Source organism: Oncorhynchus keta, chromosome 12, assembly GCF_023373465.1.
Source record: "Oncorhynchus keta strain PuntledgeMale-10-30-2019 chromosome 12, Oket_V2, whole genome shotgun sequence".
Lineage (NCBI taxonomy): Eukaryota > Metazoa > Chordata > Actinopteri > Salmoniformes > Salmonidae > Oncorhynchus > Oncorhynchus keta.
In genome coordinates this window covers 12,120,094-12,135,064 of record NC_068432.1, presented here as the reverse complement: position 1 = coordinate 12,135,064, position 14,971 = coordinate 12,120,094, and the positions used below count along the sequence as shown (strand labels likewise).

Genomic DNA, 14,971 nt, shown 5'->3' with positions numbered 1-14,971 from the left:
ACAGCCGTAACAACCTAATCATTACGAAACTTCTATTAGATCAAATAAGCCTTACATATCAAAATAGCAGTTCATTTTTATCTTGACCAATTCGACACTCTCTCAATGGACATATCCGAGAGCATCAAAACCGTGATGTATCGTGGCCAAATTGTGACTGACTAATCTACAAACAATAATGAGTTGTTATTTATGATACAAGATCAGTCAGTCAGCAGTCGCAAGCACTGTTGGCTGCAATGTCGAACAAGCCCATAGCCACCCCAAAACTCCTCACCTGCACATGAATGATGATCTGCTTAATGTGGACAGATTTTTGGTAGAGTAACCCCGAGCTCCGACTGGGAAAAAACTTTTTGATCTTCATTCAATTTAGAATTCCAAGTCTCGAAATCTGGGCTCTTTCTAGACCTCTACTTTCCAAAAGAAACATTACTTTTGCGAATTGTTCGACGGTGAGTGATACTGAGAGGATTCTTGTGAGTAGGTAGAGACCAAGAGATAGTTATTGGAAGAATATGTGCTTCAGTAAGGTGGGCATTTTAGCATTAATAGCCATGTTTGTCAATTGTACTTGTGGCGGCTGAGAAATACTTGGGATTGTGAGGATTTACTGCGGAACAATAGAGTGGTATTGTTTTGTCCTCTCGGACCATTGTTCTGGAGTAATATTAGATAGGGTTACATTGTGGAATGGGGTGGTGATTTTTTTATTTGTTATAGAGGGCTAATAGTTGGGAGGGCAATTTTCATTTCCCCCAAATGTGTATTACCGTATCAACAATTTAATGTAGGTATGCGTGAATGGCCTCACACACGAGTACAGTAGGCAGAGCTCTATGCACCTGAAAGTTGGATGTGATCCGCCAACCACCGAGTCACGGTTGTATCAGCTGATTCTTTCTGAGTGAGTAGCTAACCTGATGTTTGTTTATTTTGAAAATAAAAAACGATGTAAAATATTTTAAAGTATTTGCATTATGTTGCACGGCAAAATATGCCCTATATTACCTACATGTTGACATGTGTCTGCGTTTTGAACAGCCCACTTCGTAATCTCGTGCAAGAAGCAATTGTAGTCGTCTCCCCCGAGTAGCTGGTGTGTTTGATGGGTCACCACCACTCTCGCTAGCTAGCCAGCTACATTGGTTAACGATACTAGCCAGCTCCTAGTTTTCATATAACACCCTTTCTGCCTTTGGCACCTGTTTGGTTACACCACTTTGTTTTTGGTTGTGTGCAACACGGTGTGACCATTGGGCTAGGCATTTAGCTGTCAAACTGTGCTGTTTAGCGTGCTTTTAGATGCTTTTCTAGGCTAGTTAATTTGCACCCTAATGTCAATTTGAAAGACCATGTCACAGCATTGGAGTACCCGAAAAACGCAGCCGGGTCGCTGATGAGCTGTCGGTGACACAACAGTATCTAGCTTGTCTCGAGGGGTGGCGAAATGTCATATACCAGATCATCATAATAAAGTAACGCTAGTGACTTTGCACTATGGTTTATGTATCATGCTAAATAGCTGATTTTAGTATTACTTTAATATTAGCACCATGTGCCAAGCTTCTTTGCCCCTCCCGAAATGTCAAGGGAGTATGCTGGTGTGTATAGCTACAGATTTTATGCCAGAATGTGATATTATCAAAGATTGTTCGTGTCAGATACTGGCGTTTAAAGGAATGCCCCATACAAACCACCAGCATAGATTTGAACTAACTTGTTCTTGGCGATACTTTTTGTAACGAATCTAGAATGAAGAAAGTATCTTACAAATGTCAGTTTCTAGTTGCAGGTGGTTCTACTAAAAACAGCGAGAACGCAGAAAATATCAGATATCGGCCAAAAATGTCATATCGGTTCATCACTAGTATAAATAACCCTTATCCGTATCTCCGACATTTGCAACATTGTAATTTGATCTCCAGCTGTTCCATAGTAAGGAGACGGAATGAGACAGCTCTCACCACTCAAATCATGAATCAGCTGGCATCATTTTTATGGATATATACAAATAAATGTAAAACTAAGTCTTTCCAGCTTCTTGCCTAGTTAAATAAATGTTACACACACACCACACTGACCCCAAAAAGTTATTTTATTTGACTTGTTAGGACCTGAATATGACTACAAGTCACATCATTTAATGCGGTCATTAATTTAAGTAGTTATTATACATTGATTACACTATCACTCATATGTGATGTCACAACCATTCATCGATACGTATGCTATGATGCTGGTAGAGTTGTAATTGCACACCTACAGTGCTGGTCATTAAAAAAAGCTAGCTTGCTCATGGATGCAAACAATGTTCTTTCCCAAACACATAGCAAAATGACATCTGTTTCAGTAGCTATAGTTAGCTAGCTAACAATAAAGCCTGGTGTCATCTAAAATAACCCTCATTTATAAAACAGTTCTTAGTTGATTAATTAATGGTGGTCAAATCCATCTATGTGAAGCTAGCCACAATAAGGATTAGCCACAATAGTGGACTTTGCGATTAGCCTTCAAAATAAAAGTATGGCATAATTCTACTATTTTTATTCAATTGCATCACTGTCAATGACATACATTTATTTTGAAGGCAAACTGCAAATTCCACTATTGTGCCTAATCCTTATTGTGGCTAGCTTCACAGCACATAACCCGGCCCGGTCGAGCATCACTTGCAAGATAAGCTGGCTGGCTGCTTATAACGTTAGCTTTGGGCAACAGGGTTAAGTAGCTGGATAGCTATTTTTTTTTCAATTCAATTTCAGTTCAACTTCAATAGGTGAACAACAAGTGGCAACCTAGCTCATACTTACAAAGATTCCTAAATCATTGCTAAGAATAATTAAAATGTCTGCAGTTTCTACTGGTCATTGTTTTCAGGCTGGTTGTATTGGTGCTAGCTAGGTACCAAGTTAAAGCTAGCTACCCCAGAATTTGCAGTCAAAAGAATTATGCTTTATTACCAACGTGGTATTGTAAACGCTTCGTTCGTGGCCGGTGTTTGCAGACATTTTTCTACAGCTTTGCCAAACGGCATTCCATAGTATGTATGTATTATGTATGTCGTGAAGCTAATAGCAGTGACGCTGTTACTGTGTAACTCCGGTAGGGCAACATATGAAAAATGGCGCACTTGGTAGTGTGTACCGGTGCTCGACCAGTCGGCGAAAGCCAACATCACCCACACAGAGAACGGTTGATTTTCAAGGGCAATGAATTCCGTTATCTTGGCTTTAATGGAGTCCGCCTTTGAGTTGTCTCGCTGAAATGTTCTTACTCTTTCAAATGACTGCTCAACTTGTTGACTGCTCGATCCACACAGCAGACATTGTGGGCTAGGTTAGGAATGCTGTGTTGCACGTGTAGCGCAAAATTTTACGTGGCGTCATTACGTCATGTGCCTACGTTATATAGGTATGCATGGCAGCTTTGACTTCGGTTTTTAACATCGGCGTTCAACTAGACATCGGGCTGATATTGTCATTTTTAGCTAATATCGGCTGATTCCGATATGTTCACCGACTTATATCGTGCATCCCTAGTTTATACAAATCTCCGATGTTGAAAACCAAGTGATGGTCTAAAACAAATGGGAGATAATGTCTAGATACTTTTTATAGTGGAGATCAAATTTAGAAATTGCCTTGCTGGGCTGATTAGACAGTGTGTTGCAAAGTGAGATGGAACAGAGTAAATAGGCATTTCAACGTCATCGCATTAGCCGGTGGTAACTTGTGGAATAGACACTGGCTGGAATGTGGTTTTAATCAATCAGCATCTCTAGGTTTAGACCCACCCATTGTATAAGTAGATGACAGCGCCACACACATGTAAGAGGCATATCTCACTTGATACAAAACATGGATTTACTATATTTCTGAAATCTTCTATAGTTTTTGTAAAACCAACTGGAAATGGACATTTCTAAGATACTTTCTTCGTTCTCAATTCAGTGAAAAAATAAAGTATCACGAAGAACAGGTTAGTTTAAACATCTGTGGCAGTGGTTTGCATGGGGCTTTCCTGTAACACCCAGTAATGGACACCACTAATCTTTGTACGCCGGATAATGTGATATAACCAAACTGTAGCTAGCTCGGGCGAGTCGTGCCCAGCCAGACTCATGTGTAGCCCCATCCCCCAAGGTATACAACATGCCATACCCTGCTGTGTCACATGATGCTTTATTAATTTCCCTCTGATCATGTTACAGGTCAGACTTCTTTGAATAGCCCATAGACATGTTTGAGGCTAGCCTAGATGTTATGCTAGAAAGATAATAACATGTGCTTTTAGCCAGCCACCCACCTCATCATGGAAACAGTCAAGAGAGCTGTAAAGAGAATGTCACATGTGAACTGTAACAATCAGCTGGTGCGAAATAATCAGATTAGATGCAGCTAGAATAATGTTATTCAAAATGTTGGTGTGGGAGGAGAGTACTGTCGGGTTAGCCTAATTGTTACAACTCCTGTGTTTTTAATATTTCTTCCTCCACTCTTTGACACACATTTGTTTTTTTCTCAGAGAGATTCCATTTCTCCTTTTGGCCCATATCTCGTGTGGACAGGACTGAACTAGCAACATAATTGCTCAAAAACCTTGCGATTTCTGTTATCAGTTGCATGGTGAACTTTGACATGGGTGATGTGTGATGACAGGAAAGCGCTTTGTGACTGGACTGGAGATTTTGTTTATGTTAAACACTCTTGTTTGAGCTCTTGAAGGACTGGGGTGTATTCACTAGAAACTAAACAAACATGAGGGGGACCTACCTGAATATGCCCAATAGAAACTCTTGTCTTTGTTGCAAAATGTTTTCTGTTTGCTACGGTTTGGACTAATGATTTCACCCCCGGGTTGTATTCACTAGGAACCAAGCAGAAGCAAACGAACGGGGAGGGACCTACTTGAATTTTTCCAATAGAAACGTTCCGTTGCGAAACTATTTGCAACTGTTTGCTACGGTGTGCGCTAATGATTAGACCTCTGATCATGACGCAATAATATGTGGAGGAAGTGAGAAGAGTCACAGGGTTAGGTCTATTTACAGATGGGCAATTCCACGTAACAGAAATATATATATATACACACACACAGAGTCTTTGATTTTTCACATTAAAATGTATGCCAAAACAAAAACCATTGATTTCAAAGTTTAACAAACCATACAACTCTATGCATAAGGAATACTTTGAAGAATTTACTCAGAACATTTCACTAAAACACATTTACTGGAAGAACTGTGTAAATTTAACATAACATAACATAACATATGCCATTTAGCAGACGCTTTTATCCAAAGCGACTTACAGTCATGTGTGCATACATTCTACGTATGGGTGGTCCCGGGGATCGAACCCACTACCCTGGCGTTACAAGCGCCATGCTCTACCAACTGAGCTACAGAAGGATAAAAAAAAATTAAATTTAACAGAATTACTGTAAAATCTATTTTTTTTGTACCCATGCTTTCCAAAACATCTGTTAAATATCTGCACTGAATTAAGATTCAAAGATGTCTGCAGAAAGAATGGGGTGTCAGGTATAACATGACCCCTTGAGTTTGAAAACGTATCTTTTGGTTATTGAACTACAATTAAATGAAGTTGATTTGGGTGGTTGACGTTTTTAAAGGGAAGATTGCAGAATTGGGTTGCTGTTAAACTTTCTTATTGGTTTCATCCTTCCAACTAAAAGTCCCAATACGACATATCACTTTACATTTTGTATTTTGGGCCCGAAGTCATGTCGGAAAAGGGTTCGGAGTAGTGATGTCGAGAGGAGAACTACGCAAGCAGAAGTGAAGCCACTGTCCACATAAGACATTAAAGACCCATACTCATATTGTTTAAAAATATATATTTTTTGCTCTCTGAATAAAGCCAATTTATCTGACCATATCCTGTGATTTCTTTATCTTGTCAGCATTTTTGTATTTAAATAACACTTATACAGTGCGCAGGCTTTTAGCATAGCCCCTTATCCACCCCTGCTGGCTTACCCATACTAGCTAAGCACTAGCAGGGTTAAAATGCATAATTTATTATCAGTTCAACACATCAGCATTTCTCGTACTCTTACACGAATTAAAGATGAACCTTTACCATCATAGACATTGAACGTCTAAAACCAAACTGGCTTAAACTCTGTTGGCCTATGGTAGCTATAACTAGCCACATGCCAAGCTGAGTGCTACTACTGTGTAGTAGTAAATCCAGGTATAATGGCTAACAAACATGCCTTGAACTAAACAAAGACAATGTGAGGCCCGCGTATGACTGAAGCACCAGGGTTCCCTTAACCCAGTCTGCCTGAAGTGGTAAGACTTTGATCCCATCTACTCACATTTCGACCGAACATGCATGCCGGTAAACATCACCAGGCCATTCCTCTCTTCACGTCAACGCTGCAATGTAGCCTATTTTTTTGGTATATACGTTTTTGATAAATTATGTACTTTAAATTACATTTCTCTTTTATATGAACTTTTGAATAAAGACCATTTTTAGATGGAATATCATCAATCTACGTTGTTAGATTTGTGGAAATATATTGCGCAACCTGTCATTTTTAAAGCATGGAAAAACAAATGAAAATGTCCCCCTTCAAATATGAGGTATAAAAACTATATACTGGGATGATAAGTCTGAATATGAAAATAATAATAATGTGGTCGGTTATGAAATAACATTCTGGGGTATTTGGAAAAGCCATGGGATGGTTTTTCAATACAATTGAAACTATTTGTTTAGATTTTAAAAAAATAAATACATTTTGAATATTCTTAGCTACTATTTAAGTAAATACCTGCAGTCAACTTGTGCAATATGTTAGGAGATAAAGAACACAGAACATTCTTCATTACATCTGTCACATTATGAAGCTTACGGTAGCCCCCAGTCAGGTGTCACAATGACCGGAGCCTTGTTAGTCACTCACTGTCGTGCAGAATTTGCCTGGTGATCTAATTACAGTATGGAATTCACAGCTAAATGTTTGCTAGCTATATACAGTTGAAGTCAGAAATTTACATACATTAAAACTAGTTTTTTAACCACCCCACAAATTTCTTGTTAACAAACTATAGTTTTGGCAAGTCAGTTAGAACATCTACTTTGTGCATGGCACAAGTCATTTTTCCAACAATTGTTTACAGACCGATTTAATTCACTGTATCACAATTCCAGTGGGTCAGAAGTTTACATACACTAAGTTGACTGTGCCTTTAAACAGCTTGGACAATTCCAGATAATGTCATGGCTTTAGAAGCTTCTGATAGGCTAATTGACATCTGAGTTATTTGGAGGTGTACCTGTGGATGTATTTCAAGGCCTACCTTCAAACTCTGTGCCTCTTTGCTTGACATCATGGGAAAATCAAAAGAAATCAGCCAAGACCTCAGAACAAAATTGTAGACCTCCACAAGTCTGGTTCATCCTTGGGAGCAATTTCCAAACGCCTGAAGGTACCACGCTCATCTGTACAAACAATAGTACGCAAGTATAAACACCATGGGACCACGCAGCCGTCATACCGCTCGGGAAGGAGATGCATTCTGTCTCCTAGAGATGAATATACTTTGGTGCAAAAAGTGCAAATCAATCCCAGAACAACAGCAAAGGACCTTGAGATAAAATTTGATTTGATTTGGAGGAAACAGGTACAAAAGTATCTATATCCACAGTAAAACGAGTCCTATATTGACATAACCGGAAAGGCCGCGCAGCAAGGAAAAAACCACTGCTTCAAAACCACCATTGAAAAAAAAGCCAGACTACGATTTGCAACTGCACATGGAGACAGATTGTACTTTTTGAAGAAATGTCCTCTGGTCTGATGAAACAAAAATAGAACTGTTTGGCCATAATGACCATCGTTATGTTTGGAGGAAAAAGGGGGAGGTGTGCAAGCTGAAGAAAACCATCCCAACCGTGAAGCACGGTGGTGGCAGTATCATGTTATGGGGATGTTTGCTGCAGGACGGACTGGTGCACTTCACAAAATAGATGGCTTCAAGAGGAAAGAAAATTATATGGATACAGTGCCTTGCGAAAGTATTCGGCCCCCTTGAACTTTGCGACCTTTTGCCACATTTCAGGCTTCAAACATAAAGATATAAAACTGTATTTTTGTGTGAAGAATCAACAACAAATGGGACACAATCATGAAGTGGAACGACATTTATTGGATATTTCAAACTTTTTGAACAAATCAAAAACTGAAAAATTGGGCGTGCAAAATTATTCAGCCCCCTTTACTTTCAGTGCAGCAAACTCTCTCCAGAAGTTCAGTGAGGATCTCTGAATGATCCAATGTTGACCTAAATGACTAATGATGATAAATACAATCCACCTGTGTGTAATCAAGTCTCCGTATAAATGCACCTGCACTGTGATAGTCTCAGAGGTCCGTTAAAAGCGCAGAGAGCATCATGAAGAACAAGGAACACACCAGGCAGGTCCGAGATACTGTTGTGAAGAAGTTTAAAGCCGGATTTGGATACAAAAAGATTTCCCAAGCTCTAAACATCCCAAGGAGCACTGTGCAAGCGATAATATTGAAATGGAATCAGACCACTGCAAATCTACCAAGACCTGGCCGTCCCCTCTAAACTTTCAGCTCACACAAGGAGAAGACTGATCAGAGATGCAGCCAAGAGGCCCATGATCACTCTGGATGAACTGCAGAGATCAACAGCTGAGGGGGGAGACTCTGTCCATAGGACAACAATCAGTCATATATTGCACAAATCTGGCCTTTATGGAAGAGTGGCAAGAAGAAAGCCATTTCTTAAAGATATCCATAAAAAGTGTTGTTTAAAGTTTGCCACAAGCCACCTGGGAGACACACCAAACATGTGGAAGAAGGTGCTCTGGTCAGATGAAACCAAAATTGAACTTTTTGGCAACAATGCAAAACGTTATGTTTGGCGTAAAAGCAACACAGCTCATCACCCTGAACACACCATCCCTACTGTCAAACATGGTGGTGGCAGCATCATGGTTTGGGCCTGCTTTTCTTCAGCAGGGACAGGGAAGATGGTTAAAATTGATGGGAAGATGGATGGAGCCAAATACAGGACCAAATCTACAATGGAATGGTTCAAAAATAAACATATCCAGGTGTTAGAATGGCCAAGTCAAAGTCCAGACCTGAATCCAATCGAGAATCTGTGGAAAGAACTGAAAACTGCTGTTCACAAATGCTCTCCATCCAACCGCACTGAGCTCGAGCTGTTTTGCAAGGAGGAATGGGAAAAAATGTCAGTCTCTCGATGTGCAAAACTGATAGAGACATACCCCAAGCGACTTACAGCTGTAATCGCAGCAAAAGGTGGCGCTACAAAGTATTAACTTAAGGGGGCTGAATAATTTTGCACGCCCAATTTTTCAGTTTTTGATTTGTTAAAAAAGTTTGAAATATCCAATAAATGTCGTTCCACTTCATGATTGTGTCCCACTTGTTGTTGATTCTTCACAAAAAAATACAGTTTTATATCTTTGTTTGAAGCCTAAAATGTGGCAAAAGGTCGCAAAGTTCAAGGGGGCCGAATACTTTCGCAAGGCACTGTATATGGAAGAAACATCTCAAGACATCAGTCAGGAAGTTAAAGTTTGGTCTCAAATGGGTCTTCCAAATGGACATTGACCCCAAGCATACTTCCAAAGTTGTGGCAAAATGGCTTGACTTCTTGACGCTTACCCATCCTCGTACCGGGATAATTGTCATCAGCAACCGCTGAATAGCATAGTGCCACAGTCAAATAATATTACTAAAAAATGTTCATATTCATGAAATCACAAGTGCAATATTGCAAAACACAGCTTAGCCTTTTGTTAATCCTCCTGTCGTCTCAGATTTTGAAATTATGCTTTACAGCGAAAGCAATCCAAGCCTTTGTGTAAATTTATCGATAGCATAACATTATGTACACTAAGCATTAAGTAGCTAGGTCACGAAAATCAGAAAAGCAATCAAAAAATTGTTTACCTTTGATCTTCGGATGTTTTTTACTCACGAGACTCCCAGTTACACAACAAATGTTCCTTTTGTTCCACAAAGATGATTTTTATACCCAAAATACCGTTTGTTTGTCGCGTTATGTTCAGAAATCCACAGGAAAGAGCGGTCACGACAACGCAGACGTATATTCCAAATAATATCCATAATTTCCACAGAAACATGTCAAAAGTTTTTTATAATCAATCCTCAAGTTGTTTTTAAAATATATATTCGATAATATATCAACCGAGTGTGTAGCTTTTTCAATAACAGCGGGAGAAACAATGGCCGCTTTACTCAGTTGCGCAAAACTCACTCTGAGAGCTCCCACCTATCCACTTACGCAATTTTTAAAAATAAAAGCCTGAAACTATGTCTAAAGACTGTAGGGAAGCCATGGAAAAAGGAATCTGGTTGTTATCCCTTTAAATGGAGGATAGGCATGCATAGGAACACAGAGGTTTCAAAATAAGAGGCACTTCCTGATTGGAAGCTTTCGCCTGCAATATCAGTTCTGTTATACTCACAGACAATAGTTTTACAGTTTTGGAAACTTTAGAGTGTTTTCTATCCTAATCTGACAATTCTATGCATATTCTAGTTTCTGGGGCTGAGAAATAATCTTTAAGGAATACCTAGAATAGGATAAAGTAATCCTTCTCACCCCCCTTAAAAGATTTAGATGCACTATTGTAAAGTGGCTGTTCCACTGGATGTCATAAGGTGAATGCACCAATTTGTAAGTCGCTCTGGATAAGAGCGTCTGCTAAATGACTTAAATGTAAATGTAAATAGGCCATTTCAAATGGATATGTTTTTTTAGCCAAAAACGAAAATACACACAAAAGGTTAAGGACAACAGTCAAGGCATTGGATGTGGCCATCACAAAGCCCTGACCTCAATCTTATAGAACATTTGTGGGCAGAACTGAAAAAGCGTGTGCGAGGAAGGAGGCCTACAAACTCCGTTACACCAGCTTTTCCAGGAGGCATTGGCCATAATTCACCCAATTTATTGTGGGAAGCTTGTGGAAGGCTACCCAAAACATTTGATCCAAGTTAAACAATTTAAAGGCAATGCTACCAAATATGAATTGAGTGTAATGTGAACTTCTGACCCAGTGGGAATGTGATGAAAGAAATAACAGGTGAAAGAAATAATTCTCTACTATTCTGACATTTCACATTCTTAAAATAAAGTGGTGATCCTAACTGACCTGAAACAGGAAATGTTTACTAGGATTAAATGTCAGGAATTGTGAAAAACTGAGTGTAAATGCATTTGGCTAAGGTGTATGTAAACTTCTGACTTCAACTGAAGCTATTAAGTTAACTGTCAAATCCTCTGAAGTTGTGCAATTGGTTTGCTAACTTAGTAACTAGTCAGCTAAGTGTGTAACTTCTTCCCAAATCAAGCATGTGCTTGGTAACAGCAGCGAAACCCCTCCTGGAGGAGGGATGCCAGTTGTACAGCAGGGTTGCCAGTTGATTTCTCTGGCACATTGGTGCGGCGGGCTTCTGGGTTAAGCAAGCAAACGGTGTGTCTAGAAGCAGTGCGGCTTGGCAGGATCATGTTTTGGAGTAGTCATGGCTCTCGACCTTTGCCTCTCCTGAATCCTTACGGGAGTTGCAGCGATGAGACGACTGTAATTACCCCAAAATTGGGGTTAAAAAGTACAACAAAAAAACACAAATATACAAAATGTTCAATGTGCTCGTTAGTATTCTCTATGAGGATTCCTTTACTTCTTAGCATTTTGTTAGCTTTATTTTTTTCGGGGGTGTTGAATATTAGTACTTTTTAAAGTCAACTTGTGCACTGGGTAATAATACAGATCGTGTTCAGAATTTCGCCCGTTCAAAAAAAAAAAATATTCGGAAGCTTTTTCATTATGAAGTTTACCCGTACAAATGTCCCAAATAAGCTATTTGAGCACAACGAGCATAATGGGAGCTTCGTAAGGTGAGTCACTCCTGCAGCGTAACTTAAGTTAGGTGATCAAGTTACACTTGTTTGCAATTCACTGCTAATTATCGCCAGCTATATATCTTTTAACTATTAAGTTGACTATCTAAGATTTGCCAAATAAATTCTCTCCAGCTGGGTTTTGCTAATGTTAGCTAACGTTGGCTTGCTTGATCAAGCTTCTTGGTAACAGCAGAAGAGTCTATTCTCCTGGATTGAGATCCCTGCTGCCTAATATTTAATTTGTGTGTGCTGCAAACTTTGTTTTGAGATACTTCCATAACTTTATGAGCTGGGTTGTCTGTCCTAGTAGTAAATGTTTGCATGTGCTCGGTAGCATTTCACTAGCATCAGCTATGAGAATTCCTTAGTACTTGTTAGCATTTATTTTGCATTGGTAATGTTATGATAAGTAATGTTATTTGGGCTTTTTTTTAACATTTGGAAAAAATATATACCACACCTTATGTGCGTTACCGGTAATACCGTTTATTCCGGGATGGTTCATGCACGGTATGGAAATCTGGGTACTGCCCAGCCCTAAACCAGTTCATGCATTTGAGCCTTGAATTTGCCCTCCAGTGTAACATCACAATTATCATGCATAAAATATTTAAAAAATATATTTTCATGCTAAATTTACTTTTTGTCATTCCTATCTCAGTATATTACCTTGTGGAAATTCAGTCAAGGCATTTTCTTTGATAATGGTGTGAAGTCTAATTTTATCAAACCTTTTTATAAATCCACAGATCTACATCTCTTCTCCACCATCCTTTTTATCTATTCTCAAACCTCCTTGCCTACTACTCTCTCCCTCCCCCAGACATTCCTTTCCTTCCTTTCTCTCTCTCTTTGTGAGTGAGAGACACAGACAGGCACCAAGTAATATTCCTCTCTCTTTCCCTCAATTACCTAATAATCTATCAGATTTACTAAAAACAGCTTGTCACCTGTGGTTAATCTCCGGTTGTATCAGCAATTCTAAATGCAGTCTCAATTTCTGCATATCAAATTGTTCCTTAGAATCTGCGGTTTAAACTTATTTTAGTTTTACCAATTCGAGAAAGGGAGAGACGGAGCACAGTAAGAGAGGAGAAAATGTCTGCCGTAGCCAAGCAGAACGCCCCACTCTCTCTCCCTCAGTTAGCTAAAGTGTCAAACCACTCTGGCTCCACTGAGTTGAGGGAGCTTCCCTGATATCAGAGAGACATGCACCTGAACGTTTATCAGGCAACAACTGTGAAGTTGCTCAATACCTTTTGCAGTGCATCAATACTGGTAATTCACGTGTCAGCTATTTGTTTTATATGTTTGAAAAACTATTAGCTCTTATGCTTTTTCACGATTCTGCAGGAGTTCATATTATGTCCATATTTCAGTTAGTCCTACTGTTCCCATCTGAACATTACTGTTCCATTGACATGCCATATTTGAAATCAAATATTAGGTTACTGTTCTGGCCCACTCTTTCAGCTCTCCATGCACTGCTTTTCTCTTATTGAATTAAACACTGAATTGACTCAACGTAACATTTTTCTGCCCAAGTTCACAAAAGCATTTGGCAATTGCCGTGTAGTAGGAACGCATACAGTTACGCCCTAAAGCTTACGTGCTAACGGCAGATAAAAAAAATAATGAAAGGAACTTAAATGTAGCCTATAGATATGTATTGCACAAGAATGATACATTTTTAATTAGACCCCAACTGATATGGGATTTTTGGGTCCGATACAATTTTATGGAGTCAAAAGTCAGAGATTACACAGGCCTTTAGCACTATACGATAAAGGATTAATAAATTCACTAAATGCTGATTTCTTAACTAAATATAAAAATGTAAATTTTTTAAAGAACATTTTGTGGTTTCCCTGACCACCAAGAATGTCCTCTGTAAATACGAAAGTAAATAAAATTTAAAAAACACAGACCTCCTTACGTACAACATAGACATCTTCATCTATGGCCGTGGATAAGAATCCAGAAGTGTTTGTGCTGAAGCACCACAAGCACACTAATTAACAAGATGGGCTGAATTAATTATACTTAGTCTCAAAGTAAATCTGAAACCCCACTGTTCACACTAGATGTCAGCATTTGTATTGTAGATTCACTACAGTGCTTTGCAATAGTCAACGGTCATGCTAAAGCGACACTTTATGGAAACTTCACAATGAGTTTAGGACAAGCACACGCTAGATATTTTATTACTGAAACCATAATCTAACTCGATACAAAATGTATTGGCTATATATTTCAACCGCAAATGGCGTGCACTGATGACTGAAAACATCATGCAGGAAAATGGTTCCTGCACTGGTTTTAGTTACGTGCATTCTCATAGAGCTAGCTAGTTAGCTAACAATAATCTTCTCATCATGAATGCAAGCACATGGCCTGACGGATAGATCTGTGCCAACTATCTTGCTTTTTGCAGATTGCATTTTTCTGAAAACAAACTGAAACAAGCCCACTAGCATAATAGGCCCAGACAGTAATGGTGTTATTTTTTGTATCAAAGGTGAGCATTCCCTTTGGTGCCAGTCCAGTGTTTGCACCGATTGCTAGTTAACTTAAGCTTGGCTAACTACAGTGTTGGCAAGATGGCTAGCTAGCCAGCTAATGTTAACTAAGTGATAATGTCTACTCACAGTCAAACCACCATGATGTTCAATGAGCAGCATAATTCAAAAGATGACCCAAAAATGAGTCAACGTATTAAATAATTCTATGTATTGCCACTTTGTCTGCGGAGTAAAGACCAAAACAAATATTTGTGAAAGGCTAATATCTGCATTTATTTATGTATTTTTTAAATATTGGCTAACCAATTTTATTTGCTCGGGTTCTTTTTAATGCGTTGATTTCTCTTTGTTCAACCCGCCCGCCACCCACCCGCCTTTTCATCCACACAATATTTCCTGACCGTAAACCTGTCCGACACCACAGGGACTGCAGGTTATGAGTCAATCCGGACATCACTACAGCATATATTTCCAA

The 14,971-nt window shown here is 39.1% G+C and overlaps 1 protein-coding gene across 1 annotated transcript in view; it reads left to right on the top strand.

Annotated features, from left to right (window-relative positions):
• Window positions 1–286: 286 nt before the first annotated feature.
• The window catches only part of LOC118391766 (myotubularin-related protein 4), a 184,755-nt gene continuing 170,070 nt past the window's right edge, over window positions 287–14,971 (top strand). Inside the window, exon 1 of the mRNA XM_052457744.1 lies at window positions 287–907. The gene's annotated coding sequence lies outside the window, so the exon portion shown is untranslated. The remainder of the gene's footprint in view (window positions 908–14,971) is intronic.